Genomic DNA, 8,248 nt, shown 5'->3' on the forward strand with positions numbered 1-8,248 from the left:
AAGCGCTAAGTGCATCAGACATAGGAAGAGGAGAAAAAGCCTAGAAGGGGCAGCTACCAGCTTTGTGGGGATGGTGTGTGAGCTTTTTGGACTGGTGGCTTCCGAATTGGTCTCAAGTTTTGTACTTCTTCCTAGGCATTGTGAAGATCCAACAGATCACATATAGTGAACACTTTTTTTCTCACTTTCTTTTTTTAAAGGAAGGTCTTAGCTCTACCACCCTTAACCACAGTCCTATGGTCCCATCCCCTACTATCCTCACACACAGGGCTCCTGGCAACCATATTGGACTATCCTGTATCCTGCTCACCCCACCATGGTTGACTGCCCGCCAGGTGAATAGGATGATAGCACCAAGGGACCGGGTAAGGATGATTTTAATCTCTCCACTACCACAATTTCCATCTAACACTACTCCTGTACAGGCACGGGTAAGCAGCTGACAATGTTGGCCAGTGAGCCTGTGAAGGCAGAGGGAGCTGAGTGGGTCTGCACTTTCCACACTGTGTTCTAGGCTGGGCTTGGGAAGTTCTGTATGCAAGCATGTAGAACCCAGAAGTACAGAGAAGTAGGTGTCTTTGGGGCTACCCTTGGCTAAAGGGGCCTCAAAGTGGATAGATCCCCTTCTGTCTCCCAAGTGGGGACTTTTTTTGGGGGGGGGCTCGAACTCACGGGCCTGGGCACTGAACTTCTTTTGCTCAAGGCTAGCACTCTAGCATTAGAGCTGCAGCGCCACTTCTGGCCTTTTCTGTTTATGTGGTACCGAGGACTTGAACCCAGGGTGTTCTGCATGCTAGACAAGCACTTTACCACTGAGCCACATTCCCAGCCCCAGGGCGGGGACTTCTGAGAGACATTTCATGAGGCTGCACAGAAGGTCCCAGTGGAATGGAAAACCCGTCAGTAGCCAACATGATAGAGCCACTGTGTACTGGTTTCCCTCTTCTGCTGTCTTGATTCCTGGCCCTGCATTACTGTGCTTGTTTTTGAATAAGCAGTTTACTCAGTCTCTTTTTTTTTTTTCTAACCTTGCTTTTCCAGACAATTCAAGCTAATAGCAGGTTCTTGGTATGTTAGAGAGACAGTAGTTATCCTTCTAAAAATCTGTAGAAGCAGAGAATCTTATTTGAAGAGAAAAAGGACAATGTGCTGTATGAGTTTGGCAAGTGTGGCTTATATGGTGTAGAAACATCTGAACTATTGATGTAAACCTAAAGAAAACTTTTCTGGCAAAAATCACAAATTAAGGTCCTATGTGTTTCAGTTATCAAAGGCACTGAGACCGCCTAACTAAAAAGCTGGGAGGGAAAGATACCATGTTTGCAAAGCCTGTACATATCCCCAGGCTAAGGAGCAATGAAAATCACCCAAAGGAACACAACGGAAGAGTAAAGGCTTTGCTGTATGGAGACTGTGCTCAGACTCTGGTCAGGCTTGGGGTATAGCAAGCAGACTTTCTCTAGAGAAAAACTGTCATAAGTTTGCAAAATTTGTGTTTGACACAAATCTTCTGCATGGAGTGAGTGGCAGCTGACAGGATGTGATGTGATTGGTCCATTTCCCAAGCACCACCTCCACTGCCACTACATCACAGCAGTACCTTCTTCCCTGACTATGAGGTACACTCTCCCTCTTGGGCAGGGTTTTCAAAATGAGGTACGTGTATCTCTGTGGACATCTGAACATCCTCAAAAGGTACATGACAATGATAATTTTAAGAGAATCAATTTCCAAATGTTCACTCCCCTTAAGTATTCTTTCCTAAAACTAACCCACAATGAAAGGGTTTAGCCTTTTCTCTATTTAAAAAGAAAGGATGATCCAACTAATCTAACCTGACCATCCCCCCCTCACCCCCCCCTCCCCCACTGCCCCGCTGGTCCTGGGGCTTGAACTCAGTTCTGCTGAAGGCTGGCATTCTACCACATGTAAGCCACATCCCACTTTCAGCTCTTTGCTGGTTAATTGGTGATAGAGATCTCATGGATTTGCTTTTCTGGGCTAGCTTTGAACCGTGATCCTCAGATCTCAGCCTCGTGAGTAGCAAGGATCACGCACAGGTGTGAGTGATCAGCACCTGGCTCCATCTTACTCTTATTATGGTAGAATGTTGTGGAAAGTTAAAAAAAAGACAAAATATCAAAGGAACAATATGAGATATTAGTGTTTCAATCAATGTGGTTTCTGAGTAAGCTGAAGAGATAGGGCCTTGTGGCTTTGAATTCTTTCCTGTTTTGTTCATATTTCCATATGGCTTTAGACATGTATTGGAGACTGGGGGGGTAGCAGGAGGGACTTCTCCTACTTATTATGTGTTTTGTGACAGACATCATTGTTTCTCCAGCAGTTAGAAAAAGCAAAGAGCATGTGGAAGAAAACGTGCACAGAAGGACATGTGTTCCATCCACCTTGGATTTGGAATAGTCAAGCTTTGAAAAGGCAGCAACCCACTGGTCTTCAACTTACTCTGCAGGGTGGAGGGGCCGGCGGTGAGCCCTCACTTGCTCTCTGTCTCATCCCGGTATCGTCTGAGTCACAGATGCATATGTTGAGGAAGGATGTGACAACTGCCTGACTTCAAATCTAGGTAAACTTGTGCTTTATGTTTTCAAGATCTCAGAAGAAATGTTTCCACTGACTTTTGCTAATTTGTGCCCCTTTCAAGTCTACTCAATCTACTTCCGAGCAATGGAAATTTTGTCTAAAATGACATGAGTGGCTATATCCTCCACAGATATTTAGAATAATTCAAAATTACAAATAAGTAGAAAGTACATGATGAATTCTTTTTATGGGTATATAAGCAAAAAATTGGAGGGTACACGACACATTAAGATTTCAAGAGTTCCAGTAAATCTGAAGCAGCTTTGAAAAAAATACACATCAACATCCTTTACCACAAGCACCTGGGTGTGTATTAATCAGAGAAATTTGGAATGAAAGGTCACCAGGCAGGTTCTTCACAGTTCTTTACAGGTTCCTCCTGCCTAAAACATGGAAAGTTTCTCTTCTAATATTCGACACCAATGGGATGTGTTTAATCGTCCCTTCAGAAACTCCACTAATTTTTTTCCTTTTTTTTTTTGCCAGTCCTGGGGCTTGAACTCAGAGCTTGGACACTATCCCTCAGCTTCTTTTGCTTAAGTCTATCACTCTACTTCTTGAGCCACAGTGCTACTTCCAGCTTTTTCTGTTTATGTGGTACTGAGGAATAGAATCCAGGGCTTCATAGATGCTAGGCAAACACTCTACCACTAAGCTACCTTCCCAACCCTAAATGTTTTTTATTTTTCAGATTAAAGATTTCTGGGTGCCACAGTGGCTCATGCTTATAAACTAGCCACTCAAGAGATTGCAGTCTGAGGATGGAGGTTTGAAGCCAGCCTGGGCAGGAAAGTCCATGAGATTCTTACCTCAAATCAGTCACCAAAAACACTAGAAATGGAGCCATGGTAATGGTAGAGTTTCAGCCTTGAATGAAAAAAACTAAGGGACATCGCTCAGGCCTTGAGTTTAAGCCCCAGTACTAGCCTATGTACATGGCATATTTGTAATTATAAGAGATTAGAATGATCTATAGAACAAAGATTTATGGATAAAGTTTCTAGAGACTGAAAAGTGGGTAGAGGTGATAGGTAATACAAGGCAAAGGAAGCCAAGCCCAAATTCCTGGGAGAAAAAAAAAAAGTCCAAAGAGATATTTGTTCCCCAGAGCTTCCCTGAGGTTGGAGAGGGTCAGAGCCAAGACTGCTGCCTTCAACCCCACTGGATCTTTTAATCCAGTTTTTTTTTTTTTGTGGGTTTGGATACTGTCCCTGCACTCTTCAGCTCAAAGCGAGCGCTCTACTACATGAGCTACAGCGCCACTTCCGGTTTTCTAGTGCTTTACTGGCGATAAGAGTCTCATGGACTTTCCTGCCTGAGCTGGCTTTGAACCATGATCCTCAGATCTCAGCCTCCTGAGTAGCTAGGAGTACAGGTATGAGCCACCGGCGCCCGGCTCCAGTTTCTTTTTATAAGAGCAAAATAAACTATGCTTTAATTTTCAATAGGAAGAATTAGAAGTGTGAATTACTTAGTTATTTTTATAATCCTAGGGTGAGAGAGCTAGGCACATGAACTTGATATCACCAGTAGTGAAAAAATAAAAGTATACAATGTAAGACACCAAAAATTGAAACAAAAAGTTTATGTAGACAGTTTGACAGGCAAGATGGCACACGCCTGTAATCCCATACTCAGGAGGCTGAGGTGGGAGACTGGAGAGACTGGGGCCAGTTTAGGCTTACCTATTGAGACTCTGTTTCAAGCTTCCCACTTCCAAGTCCCAGACTCGGTGTATGAAGAGGGCTCTGTAGAAAGGAGTAACCAGAGGGATATGCAGCTGTGCCACTCAGGAAGCACTGATGGGGTGTGGTGGGGGCACCTCGCCCTCAGCTCTGCTCCCTGACCAGCCTGCAGTCTTCACAAATGTTCATTCTCTCCTCTCCTGACCTTAGAGCTGTTCTACCTCCTTGTGCTTCAGGTCAGGCTGAGCTCAAACTTTCTTGCGGTTCCTTCTAGAGCCCACAAGGCAGGCCCAGACTGGCAGAGACTTTCAAAACACATGAGTTTCACTATTTGCCTGTTGCATACTCAGGATTCAAGGTGGTGGGGCAGATTAGATGTGGGCAGTGGGGCCGGGGAACCCCTTTCCCATAATGGGCTCACCGTTGCCAAGGCAACACAACATGTTAATGCAACAGTGAACATTTTCTGGGAAGTTTTGTTTTTCCGTTTGTCTAACATGGTCTGAGAGAATGAAGTGCCCTATTTTTTATCCCACCATGGCCCAAAGGCCTACGCCCAGCCCAGAGCAACCAGAACTAGGCATGAAGACCACCATGCTTCTAACTAGTGCCAAGTTGGCTAAAGATGGTGGGTAGGCCAAAATGGCCACCTCTTTCCTTGAGAATCCCATTCAACCATTTTTGTTTCTTTGAGGTGGAAATTACTGGAATGTTTGAAATGAAAAGTGAAAAATTCACAGCTAACCCTGCTCAAAGGAAGGGCTCTTTTCAAACTGCCACAGCTAGCTCTCTCCTTCTTGGCTCTATTCTCTTCCCACCTGCACACTGTCCCTTAACTTCCTTTCTTTTTCTTTTTTGGCCAGTTCCTGGACTTGCACTCAGGAATTTGTGTTCTGAGTTGGCTTTCTTACTCACAGGTGGCACCACTGGAACCACTTCTCCAGTCTGACATTTTTGCTGGTTAATTAGAAATGGAGTCACATAGACTTTTGGGGGGGGGCGGGGGAAGGAGGGGAGGGAGTCAAGGCTGGCTTTGAACTACAAGCCTCCAGATCTCAGCTTTCTGAGCAGCTAGGGATATAGGCACGAGCCCCTGGCAGCTGAGATTTTTTTGGGGGCTGTTCTTTCCTCTTTTTCTCTGCCCATCCAAGTATTTTTTTGTTCCTTGAAAGACCAACCAAAGACCACTTACTTTCTGGACTTCTCTACTCCATCTGCTATATCCTACTCTGGGCTCCTAATATCTGTACTACTCATTTTTCAACTCCTTCAAACTTACTGAGTGTCTACTATATACCTGAAACTGTGCACAGCATTGGGGTTACAAAATTTACTAGACCAGAGGCTGGGAATGTGGCTTATTGGTAGAGTGCTTGCCTATCATGCATGAAGCCCTGGGTTTGATTCCTTAGTATCACATATACAGAAAGGGCCAGAAGTGGTGCTGGGGCTCAAGTGGTAGAGTGCTAGCCTTGAGCAAAAGAAGCTCAGGGATAGTGCCCAGAACCTGAGGTCAAGCCCCAGGACTGGCAGAAAAAAATTACTAGACCAGGGGCTGGAAAGGTGGCTCAGTGGTAGAACAATTGCCTTGTATGCTTGGGGCCCTGGGTTCGATTCCTCAGCACCACATAAGAAAAAAGAAAAAAGCTGGAAGTGGCGCTGTGGCTCAAGTGTAGAGTGCTAGCCTTGAGCTGAAGAGCTGAGGGACAGCGCCCAGGCCCAGAGTTCAGGCCCTATGACCGGGCCCCCCCCCCAAAAAAAAAATTACTAGACCAGCAAGGTGTTCTGGTTCAAGCCTGGAATGCCAGCTACTTGGGAAGTGGAAACCAGGGGATTGAGGCCAGCCTGGTGATTAAAAAAAAAAAAAAAAGCTTGGAGGCTTCATCTCACTCCATGGCTGGGTGCAGTAGTGTATGCCTGTTATTCTAGCTATAGGGAAAGTACAAAGTCTAGGTGCAATAGTGCATGTCCCCAGCAATGAGGGGATGCACAAGTAGGAAGACTGCAGCCCAGGCCAGGCCGGGCATTAAGTGAAACTCTACTACAAAAATAACGAAGGAAATGGATGGACCTAGAAAAAATCATGTTAAGTGACATAAGCCAAGCTCGGAGAGACAAATGGCGCATGTTTTCTCTCATTCACAGAAGCGAGGTCTAAAATACAATGGGATATGATAAACTATATAGAACTCTAGACGTTCACACACAGTGAGACCAAAGGAGGATATTCTTGGAGAGGAACACACAATGCTTATAGGCATCTGAACATATAAACAATATTTATCAAAATGAACTCCAGAAAGTGGAAACAGGTTTTTTTTCCTTTGTAATAATGAAATTAAATTAAATTAAAAAAAGAAAATAAGGCAAAAAAGGCCTAAAGGGATAGCTCAAATGGTAAGGTGCCTGCCTAGCAAATGCAAGGCCCTGATGTCAGTTCCTGGTACTGGCAAAAGAAAACAAAAAGATGACTAGATCAGAAGAGAAGAGAAGAGAAGAGGATCCTAAGGAAAAGAAAAAAGCAACTGCAGAGCAAGACCAACTGTGAGCGTTCTAGGTGAATCTGAGCCTGCAGGAAGTGGCAAAGACCAGTGAGCATCATGAGGTGTGAATGGAAAGATGACCTGCAGGGCTCCAGAATTGTCTCTGTACATTCTTTGGATATGAGATTGGATCCTCACTGAAATAGTCTATACATGGTTTCAAAGTACATGTAGAAAATAGAGGGCCTGGAGAGATGTAACAAACAGTAACAAAAAGGGTGCTGATCTGGACACCGTAGGTATAGAGGAATGGAGGGCTGCGATCTTTTTGACTGGACAGGAGGCTCTGAAGGACTTGTTCATGGTCTCCAGCACCTTCATGTGTTCCTGTTCCTTGAGAGCTTGTTATGGAGGACCCAAGTAGAGAAAACAATGTGAAATTGATGTAGGAAATTTTGGTAGTTTAAAGAGGAATTACTTGTGTAGGATGAAACTGGAAAGGGAAACTTTCAGAAAATAGGTCACATAGGTTCAGCGCCTGATGCTTTAAGCAAAGAAGAGATAGGAAGATTGGGAGTTTCTCCCTAGCAGGAGTGAGTGAAGGTTTGATCCCTGGCACTGCCAGAATGAGGAAAAGGAGGGAGGAGGAGGGTAAAAAGGAGAGGCAGGGAGAAGGAAGAAAGAAAGAGAGGAAGAGAGAAACTAAATGGCAAAAAGAGGAGACACTGGGCTCCGTGCCTGTCCTGGGAAGTCCAGTATTGCAGACATTAAAGTCTCCACATCCACTGCCTGCTCCCATCCTTCCAAACCAATCCTCTGTTCACCAGAACTGCTAACAAAGTTAAGAAAATCCATACTTCGGGGCTGGAAAGGTGGCTCAGTGGTAGAGCGTTTGCCTTGCATGCCTGAGACCCAGGGTTCGATTCCTCAGTACCACATAAGCAAAAAGAAAAAAGCCGGAAGTGGCACTGTGGTTCAAGTGGTAGAGCTCTAGCCTTGAGCTGAAGAGCTGAGGGACCGCGCCCAGGCCCAGAGTTCAGGCCCCACAACCGGGCCCCCCCTCCCCCCCAAAAAAGAAAGTCCATTCTTCTTACTTTCCCATTTTGTTTTCCCTGATGAAACCAGGGGGCTGGTCATCAGCAGGAGAAACTGAGACTATCTGGTGCTTTCAAAGTAAGGCAGTACGGCCATGAGTAGGAGCTTGAATGAATCACATCTGGAGAGTCCCAGACACAGCCTGTTCAGAGTAGGGTATTATTTACTGCATAGGCACTCTGAGCATTTTACTCTTCCTTACACTAAGTAATCTCCATCCTCCTTCCCTTCCTTCTCCCTCATAATTTTACCTTAATCTTTTTTGTATTTTTCCCCCTGAAAAGTGAGCTAGAAAGTTACCACATTGTCTCCCCCCTATACCTGTGTGTGTTGGTCCTGGGGCTTGAACTCAAGGCCTGTCCCTAAGTTTTTTGCTGAAGG

The sequence above is a fragment of the Dipodomys spectabilis genome, unplaced genomic scaffold (genome assembly GCF_019054845.1).
Source record: "Dipodomys spectabilis isolate Male_0828 unplaced genomic scaffold, ASM1905484v1 ptg000017l, whole genome shotgun sequence".
NCBI lineage: Eukaryota > Metazoa > Chordata > Mammalia > Rodentia > Heteromyidae > Dipodomys > Dipodomys spectabilis.